This window comes from Oncorhynchus clarkii, chromosome 4 (assembly GCF_045791955.1).
Source record: "Oncorhynchus clarkii lewisi isolate Uvic-CL-2024 chromosome 4, UVic_Ocla_1.0, whole genome shotgun sequence".
NCBI classification, from domain to species: Eukaryota; Metazoa; Chordata; class Actinopteri; order Salmoniformes; family Salmonidae; genus Oncorhynchus; species Oncorhynchus clarkii.
In genome coordinates this window covers 18,297,364-18,311,026 of record NC_092150.1, presented here as the reverse complement: position 1 = coordinate 18,311,026, position 13,663 = coordinate 18,297,364, and the positions used below count along the sequence as shown (strand labels likewise).

At 43.4% G+C, this 13,663-nt stretch overlaps 1 protein-coding gene across 2 annotated transcripts in view; it reads left to right on the top strand.

The window, feature by feature from the left end:
• The window catches only part of LOC139406529 (leucine-rich repeat and immunoglobulin-like domain-containing nogo receptor-interacting protein 3), a 44,038-nt gene that overhangs the window by 22,351 nt on the left and 8,024 nt on the right, over positions 1–13,663 (top strand). Inside the window, exon 1 of one of the 2 annotated variants that reach the window (XM_071149209.1) lies at positions 7,678–7,725. The exons of the other annotated variant lie outside the window; for it this stretch is intronic. The gene's annotated coding sequence lies outside the window, so the exon portion shown is untranslated. Of the gene's footprint in view, positions 1–7,677; positions 7,726–13,663 lie in introns of those variants that run through there. 2 annotated transcript variants of the gene reach the window in all.

The window sequence follows — 13,663 nt, the reverse complement described above, 5'->3', positions numbered from 1 at the left end:
GTATTGGAGTGGCCATCACAAAGCCCTGACCTCAATCCCATAGAAAATCTGTGGGCAGAACTGAAAAAGTGTGTGCGAGCAAGGAGGCCTACAAACCTGATTCAGTTACATCAGCTCTGTCAGGAGGAATGGGCCAAAATTCACCCAACTTATTGTGGGAAGCTTGTGGACGGCCACCTGAAAAGTTTGACCCAAGTTAAACAATTTAAAGGCAATGCAATCAAATACTAATTGAGTGTATGTAAACTTCTGACCCACTGTGAATGTAATGAAAGAAATAAAAGCTGAAATAAATAATTCTCTCTACTATTATTCTGACATTTCGCATTCTAAAAAATAAAGTGGTGATCCTAACTGACCTAAGACAGGGAATTTTTACTAGGATTAAATGTCAGGAGTTGTGAAAAACTGAGTTTAAATGTATTTGGCTAAGATGAATGTCAATTTCCGACTTCAACTGTATGCTAGTTTAGTATGCACTTCTTCTTTAGATGATAAATAGTTCAGAGTTCATACCATTTCACATGTGGCGCAAGCTCTCACGTTTCCTGTCCGGAAGAGTTGAATTTAGCCCTTTTCAACGTGGAGGACAAGTCCTCCTGTTATTTGGAACTGAGGTGACTTTTCGTCACGGAGGATTTTATTCAGTGGAAAAGGGGTTGGTTCATCATTGCCAAGCACTGTCTATTGACTTGGGCGTGGCTACTGACTTAGTTAAACTTTACATGGAGGCCAATTATCTCATTTTAAAGGTTAACAGCACATTACATCATTTCACAAATAGTTTCATCTTTACTCATTCATTTTATACAAGAATTAGATGCAAGCCTCATAACTGAGGAACCTGTATAAACAGAGTTAGGATAATGTGCTTCTACACCTGCATTGCTTGCTGTTTGGGGTTTTAGGCTGGGTTTCTGTTCAGCACTTTGAGATATCAGCTGATGTACGAAGGGCTATATAAATAAATTTGATTTGATTTGATTTAATGTGGCTGTATTGTCTTTCATGAGGTCACAAACATGAAACAAAATGGACCGGGTCGTAGCTGGCTTCTCCACCGACCGTTTACACATTCTCTAAAATAGGAATATTGTTCAATTCTCAAATTCTGGGATGTAGTAGAATTTGGCGGGAGAGTTCCTTTGTTCTAAATCAAGTAACATTTATTTATATAGCCCTTATTACATCAGCTGCCTTACTACATCAGCTGCCTCAAATGTATTTATAAGCCCTTATTACGTCAGCACCCTCAAAGTGCTGTACAGAAACCCAGCCTAAAACCCCAAACAGCAAGCAATGCAGGTGTAGAAGCACGATGGCTAGGAAAAACTCCCTAGAAAGGCCAAAACCTAGGAAGAAACCACCTACAGAGGAACCAGGCTATGAGGGGTGGCCAGTCCTCTTCTGGCTGTGCCGGGTGGAGATTATAACAGAACATGGCCAAGATGTTCAAATGTTCATAAATGACCAGCATGGTCAAATAATAATAATCACAGTAGTTGTCGAGGGTGCAACAAGTTAGCACCTCAGGAGTAAATGTCAGTTGGCTTTTCATAGCCAATCATTGAGAGTATCTCTACCGCTCCTGCTGTCTCTAGAGAGTTGAAAACAGCAAGTCTGGGACAGGTAGCAGGTCCGGTGAACAGGTCAGGGTCCCATAGCCGCAGGCAGAACAGTTGAAACTGGAGCAGCAGCACGGACAGGTGGACTGGGGACAGCAAGGAGTCATCATGCCAGGTAGTCCTGAGGCATGGTCCTAGGGCTCAGGTCCTCCGAGAGAGAGAAAGATAGGAAGAAAGAGAGAATTAGAGAGAGCATGCTTAAATTCACACAGGACACCGGATAAGACAGGAGAAATACTCCAGATATAACAGATATAGCCCCCCGACACAAACTACTGCAGCATAAATACGGGAGGCTGAGACAGGAGGGGTCAGGAGACACTGTGGCCCCATCCGATGATACCCCCGGACAGGGCCAAACAGGCAGGATATAACCCCACCTACTTTGCCAAAGCACAGCCCCCACATCACTAGAGGGATATCTTCAACCACCAACTTACCATCCTGAGACAAGGCTGAGTATAGCCCACAAAGATCTCCGCCACGGCACAACCCAAGGGGGGCGCCAACCCAGACAGAAAGATCACGTCAGCGACTTAGCCCACTCAAGTGATGCACCCCTCCTAGGGATGGCATGGAAGAGCACCAGTAAGCCAGTGACTCAGCCCCTGTAATAGGGTTAGAGGCAGAGAATCCCAGTGGAGAGAGGGGACCCTCTATTGTGACCCTCTCTCTCCCATACTGCATGGTCAGTATGAGTCTCTGAGTCTCTGCAAGGAATTTACGATGTGGTTGTAAAGTCTTAAAACTGCCCACTGTTAGGAGGGGAGGGTGTTGTTCACATCTCAACTAGCCAATTCACCGAAAGGGTTAGGATCATGAGAGTGTGTGCAAGTGTGAATGACTGTGCATTTGTGTATTTGCACAAGTATGAGTGTTAATGTGAGTGTGAGTGTGGATGGGACTGTTTTCTGTCCTTTTCTGTCTGTGAATATGTGTAATCAAGTACTCTAGTGGCTTTTTTGCCCCAACTCTGTTTGCATCAATTCTAATGTGATGCCAAGTGAAGCAAATGGGCAATGCCCAGCCCGGGTGAAGTGATGACTCTTGACAGGGGATTGAGGCCAGCTGAGGAAGGCTGAATGCCAAGCAAGATGGCTGCTCTCACTCACTTTCACCCTCTTGCCTCCAAGCTATCTACAGTGAACAAAAATATTAACTCAACATGTAAAGTGTTGGTCCCATGTTTCTTGAGCTGAAATAAGAGGCCATACACACAAAAACATCCCTGTTAATGAGCATTTCTCCTTTGCCAAGATAATCCATCACCTTGACAGGTGTAGCATATCAAGAAGCTGATTAAACAGCATGATCATTACACAGGAAACAGCAGAGGGAGCACCCCCCCCCCCCCCATCCACATCAAAGGGACAGCAGTGGAGAAGGTGGAAAGTTTTAAGTTCCTCGGTGTACACATCACAGACAAACTGAAATTGTCCACCCACACAGACACTGGCGAAGAAGGCGCAAAAGCACCTCTTCAACCTCAGGAGGCTGAAGAGATTTTGCTTGTCACCTAAAACCCTGATAAACTTTTACAGATGCACAATCTAAAGCATCCTGTTGGGCTGTATCACAACCTGGTACGGAAATTGCACCGCCCTCAACTGCAAGGCCCTCCAGAGGGTGGTGCGGTCTGCACAACGCATCACCGGGGGCAAACTACCTGCCCTCCATGACACCTACAGCACCCAATGTCACAGGAAGGCCAAAAAGATCATTGAGGACAACAACCACCCGAGCCACTGCCTGTTCACACCGTTACTATCCAGAAGGTGAAGTCAGTACAGGTGCATCAAAGCTGGGACTGAGAGACTGAAAAATAACTTCTATTTCAAGGCCATCAGACTGTTAAACAGCCATCACTAACACAGAGAGGCTGCTGCCTACTTACAGACTTGAAATCATTGACCACTTTAATAAATGGAACACTAGTCATTTTAATAATGCCACTTTAATAATGTTTACACATCTGGCATTAGTCATCTCATATATATATATACTCTATTCTATACTACCTATACTATCTATTGCATCTTAACCTATGCCTCTGTCATTGCTCATCCATATATTTATAAGTATATATTCTTATTCCATTCCTTTACTTATATTTGTGTGTATTAGGTATTTGTTGTGGAATTGTTAGACATTACTTGTTAGATATTGCTGCACTGTCAGAACTAGAAGCACAAGCATTTCGCTACACTCGCAATAACATCTGCTAACCATGTGTATGTGACCAATACAATGTTATTTTAATTTGACAGGTCCACCCTTGAGCTTGGGACAATAAAAGGCCACTCGAAAATGTGCAGTTTGCCACAGATGTCTCAAGTTTTGAGGGAGTGTGCAATTGGCATGCTGACTCCAGGAATGTCTATCAGACCTGTTGCCACAGAATTGAATGTTCATTTCTCTACTATAAGCCGCCTGGCAGTAAGAATCTGGCAGTACGTCCAACAGGCCTCACAACCACAGACTACGTGTAACTACGCCAGCCCAGGACCTCCACATCAGTCTTCTTCACCAACAGGATCGTCTGAGACCAGCCACCTGGACAGCTGATGAAACTGTGGGTCTGCACAAACTGTCAGAAACCGTCTCGGGGAAGCTTATCTGTGTGCTCGTCGTCCTCACCAAGGTCTTGACCTGACAGCAGTTCTGCGTCGTAACCGACCTCAGTGGGCCAAATCTCACATTTGATGGCCACTGGTACGCTGGAGAAGTGTGCTCTTCACAGATGAATCCCAGTTTCAACTGTACCGGGCAGAAGGCAGACAGCGTGTATGGCGTTGTGTGGGCGAGTGGTTTGCTGATGTCAACGTTGTGAACAGAGTGCCCCATGGTGGCAGTGGGGTTATAGTATGGACCGGCATTAGCTACAGACAATAAACACAATAACATTTTATCAATGGCAATTTGAATGCACAGAGATACCGTGAGGAGATCCTAAGACCCATTGTCGTGCCATTCATCAATCAACATCACCTTATGTTTTAGCATGATCATGCATGGCCCCAAGTCGCAAGGAACAGTACACAATTCCTGGAAGCTGAAAATGTCCCAGTTCTTCCATGGCCTGCATACTCACCAGACATGTCACCCATTGAAAATGTTTGGGATGCTCTGGATCAACGTCTACGGCAGCGTGTTCCAGTTCCCGCCAATATCCAGCAACTTCGCACAGCCATTGAAGAGTGGGACAACATTCCACAGGCCACAATCGTCAGCCTGATCAACTCTATGCGAAGGAGATGTGTTGCGCTGCATGAGGCAAATGGTGGTCACACCAGATACTGACTGGTTTTCTGATTCACACCACTACTTTTTCTTAAGGTATCTGTAACCAATCTGTTGTCCCAGTCATGCGAAATCCACAGATTAGGGCCTAATGAATTGATTTCACTTATTTCTTTATGTGAACTCTAACTCAGTAAAATCTTTGAAGTTGTTGAATGTTGTGTTTGTATTTTGGTTCAGTGTATGTTAAGGTCCTGCACTGTACAGTGCACTCTGTCCCTCTGCCAGAAATCAATGGACATCCTTATGCAGGTATAAAGCTCCTGCTGTTCATCCTCAATGTCATCATGTTTTTCTACTGGCTGAAGATTTACTACCTTCAATTGTTAGCCATTATTCTGCCACATATTATAGGCTACAAAACTAATTTTAGTTTTCAATTCCTCGACAGGAAATGGAATGAAGGTATTTCAGGGTGGTTGAACAGGTACCATGTATACATAAACAATCAGAGCACTTCACAAAAATCATGCAGGGTCAAGGATGTCATTAAGTCATTACATTTGGTAATTGATGACCGTACTTTTCAAGAACAGACATTTATGTCATTTAGCAGATTCTCTTATCCAGAGTGACTTACAGTAAGTAGTGAGTACCTACATTTTCATTCTGGTCCCCCGTGGGAATACAAACCCACAACCCTGGCATTTCAAGTGCCATGCCCTACCAACTGAGCTACACAGGACATCCAAGTCCATTGAGTTCTTTCCAAATGGATTTTCTACAATGACTTCATAATCAAAGGCTATAAGAGGATATATTTTCTGGTTTTATACTGCAAGTTGCTCAGACAACTGTGTAATACAGTGGGGCAAAAAAGTATTTAGTCAGCCACCAATTGTGAAAGTTCTCCCACTTAAAAAGATGAGAGAGGCCTGTAATTTTCATCATAGGTACACTTCAACTATGACAGACATTATGAGAAAAAAAATCCAGAAAATCACATTGTAGGATTTTTTTAATTAATTGATTTGCAAATTATGGTGGAAAATAAGTATTTGGTCACCTACAAACAAGATTTCTGGCTCTCACAGACCTGTAACTTATTCTTTAAGAGGCTCCTCTGTCCCCCACTTGTTACCTGTATTAATGGCAACTGTTTGAACTTGTTATCAGTATAAAAGACACCTGTCCACAACCTCAAACAGTCACACTCCAAACTCCACTATGGCCAAGACCAAAGAGCTTTCAAAGGACACCAGAAACAAAATTGTAGACCTGCACCAGGCTGGGAAGACTGAATCTGCAATAGGTAAGGAAGCAGCTTGGTTTGAAGAAATCAACTGTGGGAGCAATTATTAGGAAATGGAAGACATACAAGACCACTGATAATCTCCCTCGATCTGGGGCTCCACGCAAGATCTCACCCCGTGGGGTCAAAATGATCACAGGAATGGTGAGCAAAAATCCCAGAACCACACGGGGGGACCTAGTGAATGACCTGCAGAGCTGGGACCAAAGTAACAAAGCCTACCATCAGTAACACACTACTCCGCCAGGGACACAAATCCTGCAGTGCCAGACGTGTCCCCCTGCTTAAGCCAGTACATGTCCAGGCCCGTCTGAAGTTTGCTAGAGAGCATTTGGATGATCCAGAAGAAGATTGGGAGAATGTCATATGGTCAGATGAAACCAAAATATAACTTTTTGGTAAAAACTCAACTCGTCGTGTTTGGAGGACAAAGAATGCTGAGTTGCACCCAAAGAACACCATACCTACTGTGAAGCATGGGGGTGGAAACATCATGCTTTGGGGCTGTTTTTCTCCAAAGGGACCAGGACGACTGATCCGTGTAAAGGAAATAATGAATGGGGCCATGTATCGTGAGATTTTGAGTGAAAATCTTCTTCCATCAGCAAGGGCATTGAAGATGAAACGTGGCTGGGTCTTTCAGCATGACAATGATCCCAAACACACCGCCCAGGCAACGAAGGAGTGGCTTCGTAAGAAGCATTTCAAGGTCCTAGAGTGGCCTAGCCAGTCTCCAGATCTCAACCTCATAGAAAATCTTTGGAGGGAGTTGAATGTCCATATTGCCCAGCAACAGCCCCAAAACATCACTGCTCTAGAGGAGATCTGCATGAAGGAATGGGCCAAAATACCAGCAACAGTGTGTGAACACCTTGTGAAGACTTACAGAAAATGTTTGACCTCTGTCATTGCCAACAAAGGGTATATAACAAAGTATTGAGAAACTTATTATTATTGACCAAATACTTATTGACCAAATACTTATTTTCCACCATAATTTGCAAATAAATTCATTACATTTTTTTCTCATTTTGTCTGTCATAGTTGAAGTGTACCTATGATGAAAATTACAGGCCTCTCTCATCTTTTTAAGTGGGAGAACTTGCACAATTGGTGTCTGACTAAATACTTTTTTGCCCCACTGTATATAGCTAGACACACACACCTACTATTTTCACATATACTCTACCACTTGTCTTTGTCTGATGAAGATGTAGGGTTGCACTACTAGTGCGTGGTCATCCCTCCACCATGTCTGTGATGTTGTGTAACGGGTAGACGATAGGGTCAGGGAGAGGATGTTCATTTAAGAGTCCTACTGCCGGTGGCTGCGCCTACATGCCTCAGGTGCCACATATGCTTATTTACTGTACCACAGCCCAGTCCTCTGTTTCCCTGTCTCTGTCTCTGGACGACCCTCTGTCACTAACTACAACGCTCCTCGCCTTGTCCTGCCTGCCCACACCCACATCTGGAAAGCACAGCCACCCCACTGGACAAAAACTGGTTGAATCAACATTGTTTCCAAGTCATTTCAAAGTCATCAATGTAAGGGCATTTCGTCTTACTTTTTTTACCCCACTTTTAACCTAAATCCAATGACATGGTGAAATGTTTTGTTGATGTCACAGGGAATTCACGTTAGTTGACAACTCAGGCAAATGCAAATCAAAACTAGACGTTGAACACTGCCTAGTGAGACAGGTGTCTCAACCCTCTACATTTACAAATGGCCTAGAGTGAAATCTGACACTGGAGGTAATTTACGAACGCACCCTTTATAGCATGCGAAAAAATATGTATTGCATTGAGTCATTTCAGAGTTGAATTATGTCCTTTATATTGTGGGAAAGAATATTGCTCCAAAAGGTTTTTAATAACAACAGAGAGATGAAACCACAGTGAGGTGATAATGAAAGAGCTACGATTTAGATGGAGGTTGGTAGTTGGTAAGACAACATCATTGGGTGCACAGCCTAGGAGGTTGGTAGTTGGTAAGATAACGCCATTGGGTGCACAGTCTAGGAGGTTGGTAGTTGGTAAGATAACACCATTGGGTGCACAGTCTAGGAGGTTGGTAGTTGGTAAGATAACGCCATTGGGTGCACAGCCTAGGAGGTTGGTAGTTGGTAAGATAACACCATTGGGTGCACAGCCTAGGAGGTTGGTAGTTGGTAGGATAACGCCATTGGGTGCACAGCCTAGGAGGTTGGTAGTTGGTAGGATAACGCCATTGGGTGCACAGTCTAGGAGGTTGGTAGTTGGTAAGATAACACCATTGGGTGCACAGCCTAGGAGGTTGGTAGTTGGTAAGATAACGCCATTGGGTGCGCAGCCTAGGAGGTTGGTAGTTGGTAAGATAACAACACCATTGGGTGCACAGCCTAGGAGGTTGGTAGTTGGTAAGATAACACCATTGGGTGCACAGTCTAGGAGGTTGGTAGTTGGTAAGATAACACCATTGGGTGCACAGTCTAGGAGGTTGGTAGTTGGTAAGATAACGCCATTGGGTGCACAGCCTAGGAGGTTGGTAGTTGGTAAGATAACACCATTGGGTGCACAGCCTAGGAGGTTGGTAGTTGGTAGGATAACGCCATTGGGTGCACAGCCTAGGAGGTTGGTAGTTGGTAGGATAACGCCATTGGGTGCACAGCCTAGGAGGTTGGTAGTTGGTAAGATAACACCATTGGGTGCACAGCCTAGGAGGTTGGTAGTTGGTAAGATAACGCCATTGGGTGCGCAGCCTAGGAGGTTGGTAGTTGGTAAGATAACAACACCATTGGGTGCACAGCCTAGGAGGTTGGTAGTTGGTAAGATAACGCCATTGGGTGCACAGCCTAGGAGGTTGGTAGTTGGTAAGATAACAACACCATTGGGTGCACAGCCTAGGAGGTTGGTAGTTGGTAAGATAACGCCATTGGGTGCACAGCCTAGGAGGTTGGTAGTTGGTAAGATAACACCATTGCATGCATTTTAAAAGCCACCCTGGCTTCCTGGCATCATTGTGTGCAACTAGGGGAGGATATTTCACATAGCATTACTGTGATGGAGTGTGGGTCATTGGAGGGTGACATTTAACTTAATGTTCTTTTGAGCAACAACTCTGTGGCGTTAACTCAAACTGACTTTGCTTAGACGGATAGATTGTTTGGAAGTGTTTGTCAAGGACCTCACCCAATCCCGGTTTAACCTCGGAGCAATGCTGTCTGAATGCTGCTCATACAAAATGTCAGCTTACCATTTGTCACCCAACAATGAGGTACCGTTTATAGTCAGTCAACGTAGTCAATACAATATTTTGTTTGTAAAAACAATGAAGAAAATAAAGATAAGACAATGGTTGCTGGTGAAGGGGCTGGTCTGGACCATTGTCTTGTCTATGGATCTAGTATCCATACGTTATCCATAGCCACCCATCTATCGTAGATTGTGAATCAGTGGTGGTAGTGGTATGGGTAGATGGGGGGTCTAATGACGCAGGTAAGGTTATGTCACTGTCAGTGTGTCATGACCGTGGACTGTGACATTTTTTCATTTGTATTATTCAGCGGCTGTTTCGAGAACCCCTCACATATAGAGTAAGGGTCTTTCTATAAACTAGGGTACCAGTGAGGATTTTCCTTGTTACAGCTGTTGATAAGTCATTGATAATTAAATCAGCAAATTGTTTTAATGTCATTACATTCAGATTACAACTTCACACATCATCATCTAATCTAGGAAGGAATTTTCCTAATGACAGTCAAGTGATGAACAGCTGGTGCGTGAAACAACAGTGCTGGAAATAAGGTGTTTGCGAGTAATGTCCAGAATATTTTGGAGTCTCATTTGTTAAGCCGGTGAAGACAGTTGTGCCTCGATCCACGTTGGATCTAATACTCCTAGCAAATGGATGTTGATAATCTGTTGTCTGCTTGATTTACAGGAGGGTCTCGTTTGATTTAACAGAATAAGCATCAAGGTAATAAGTTCATGTTTTCATATGTTTTTGTGTCACGAAGTGGACAGGATAGACTACCCAACGCTACGCTATCCTACACAAAGCTATCCTATAATGACAATGGATTACATGGCCTAGTGGGCTTCTTCACAACATTATCTGGTAATGAAATATGACAAATACATTTTGCTTTCCATGTTGCACCTGCAATTTGAAACAATATAAGGGGCTTGAAGTAGCCTACTTTACTTGAACTTGAATGTGGAGCTCAGAAATTCAAGTATTGGAAAGGCCTACCTTGAAAATCAGACATTTCCTCAATTCGGTGATTGAAAATGCATTGCAATTATTGTAGCCAATTTAGAAGATATCATTCTTGATCCATTTTTGTGAGAAATGTGGCCCCTTTCATTTTGTTTCCAGCTGCTTCAATTGAAGGATGTTGTACTACTCTGTAGCATTAGTGGCAATATGTATGTAACTTTTTGGGCAACCTAAATTCACATAGACATATGAGTTATAGATCTATTAATCTATGCTTACCGTTCTTAAGTTTTGTTTTTGCATAAACACCAGCTTCAAACAGCTGAAACAACAATATTTTGGGGGTAATGGAAAATATATTTCACAGCGGTTTAGATGGTACAATGATTCTCTACACTATACTAGCTTATTTTGTCATACAAACGGAAATTAGGCGAACTATTAAAGTTTCAGCAACTAGGAAATGGCAGATTTCTGCATAGTGCACCTTTAAAACCACGTGTGGTTGTTATGAGGATGACAGTGTTTAATGTTGGCTTCAACTTTGCTTTCCAGAGAAATTCTTCTATTAAAAAAGGAACCTTGTTTTTGGTCAGTTTGTCATTATAAAAACAGTGATGGTGATATTCAAATGGTGAGATGAATACTACCCCTATTCATGGCTTTGTTATGTGTGCCTGCGGCAGCCACATAGACTACAGAAAAATCGCAATGCATGTATCAAATCTATTTAGTCAGGCAATGTCCACATTATTTTTCACATATTTTAGAATGTAATCATATTTTGAATAACAATCCATTGGCAAGGTCCCCAGAAAATGCATTCTTCTCAAATTGGGAATTGCCTACTATTTGGGGAGGGGGGATAAAAGTTAGGCCCTATATGTCAAGTAGTATAAGTTGGCTCCATTATTTATAAAAAAGACCCATAAGCCCCCTCCCATCCCATCCTCTGTGTGCCATTGGGTTTCTCCATACGATACAAAGTAATCACTGATGATTTTAATAGAAAGCCTCTATAAAGCACCTCTTACTCCTCTTTAAAGCCTCTATACAGTACCTCAGTTCCTCTATAAAGCCTCTATACAGTACCTCTTAGTCCCTCTATAAAACCTCTATAAAGCACCTCTTACTCCTCTATAAAGCCTCTATACAGTACCTCAGTTCCTCTATAAAGCCTCTATACAGTACCTCTTAGTCCCTCTATAAAGCCTCTATACAGTACCTCAGTTCCTCTATAAAGCCTCTATACAGTACCTCTTAGTCCCTCTATAAAGCCTCTATACAGTACCTCTTAGTCCCTCTATACAGTACCTCTTAGTCCCTCTATAAAGCCTCTATACAGTACCTCTTAGTCCCTCTAAAGCCTATATACAGTACATCTTAATCCCTCTATAAAGCCTCTATACAGTACATTTTAGTCCCTCTATAAATCATCTAAACAGTACCTCTTAGTCCCTCTATAAAGCCTCTATACAGTACCTCTTAGTCCCTTTAGAAAGCCTATATACAGTACCTCTTAGTCCCTCTAGAAAGCCTCTATACAGTACCTCTTAGTCCCTCTAGAAAGCCTCTATACAGTACCGCTTAGTCCCTCTATAAATCATCTAAACAGTACCTCTTAGTCCCTCAATAAAGCCTGAAGAACACATGAACATAATATGACATCCATTATAGATCAGACAGCAGCCATCATCAGTCACAGTACTTTGCATATCGCCTGAGGACAAAAACACACTTACGTGTGCTATTTACCTCCTTGTCCATCTCCTCCGACCTGCCCTGTCACCATAATGTCCACAGTGGTTCCCCATACCACTCCTGGCCTGCTGTCCTCCAGTGGTGGCTGCGTGTCCTTGCCTGCTGTGGAGGGCCCAAGGCCCAGACTGGTAGTGCAGCAGTGATCCATCATAGGACTATGAGGTGGAAGGTAGAGGGGAAGTCTGGGAAATAGAGCCCATCCAGAGAATCGATTTTCATGCTGGCCTACTATGCCAAGTGCCCACGGGCTTCCCCATGCTGGCTGGGTATTACTACTTCTGATGATGGGACCTCAGAGAGAAGTACTGTGTTTTAGACTGAGGAGGACATGCTTATGTAAAGTGTGAGTGGGTATGGTGGTGGAGCTGAAATCGATGCGAGTCTATCACTTGCAGTGGAAACGCTGGAGAGATTAGATGATGTGCTGCCTGCTGGAGAGATTAGATGATGTGCTGCCTGCTGGAGAGATTAGATGATGTGCTGCCTGCTGGAGAGATTAGATGATGTGCTGCCTGCTGGAGAGATTAGATGATGTGCTGCCTGCTGGAGAGATTAGATGATGTGCTGCCTGCTGGAGAGATTAGATGATGTGCTGCCTGCTGGAGAGATTAGATGTGCTGCCTGCTGGAGAGATTAGATGTGCTGCCTGCTGGAGAGCACTACACACACCCACACCTCTTCCTTGCTACCTCTAAGCAGTATCCAACACCCACATATCCTTAAGTATGATCCCCAATTAGAGACAACGATAATCAGCTGCCTATAATTGGGAACCATACTCAATCCCAAAACATAGAAACAAAATGACTAGAACCCCCCCCCCCCCCCCCCTAGTCACGCTCTGACCTAAACACCATAGAGAACCAAGGGCTCTCTATGGTCAGGGCATGACAACTACTTAAGTCATATTTTGTGGACTCTGTACTTTACTTTACTATTTATATTTTTGACAAGTTTTACTTTTACTCCACTACATTTTCCAAATGCACACTCAATCATTCATGGGGGATGACATGTTTACGTTTGTCTTGTTTGGCAGAACTTCTGCAGCACCCTCTTGCCCTGTCCTCTCTTAATGTCCCTCATGTTTCATCATGTGGAGGCCTCACATTACAGGCCCTCAGGTCAGCCCTTCAACTCCATAACTCTGAATTGGTATCTGTAAATAAGGACAGACATAATTTGGTAAACAGCTCTTCTCATCTACACATTCTCTGAATTTGCCATCCACTTTGTCCGCTAATAGCTGTTATGCAAACACAGGTGAACGAGGAGAAGCGGACAAACGAGGCTGAGGTGAATATAGTGTTGCAAAGATAAAGACACAACCCCCTCTATAATCTAAATCTGTCTCTGTTTCTAACCTGTGCTTGGTACTTTGGAGCTGAAAAGCCACACTTTGCCAGAATCTCTCTGGGTGTTTTCGGGGGCTGCTAGGTAATTCGCTCCGGCCAGAGAACTGATCAAATCAAATTTATTTATATAGCCCTTCGTACATCAGCTGATATCTCAAAGTGCTGT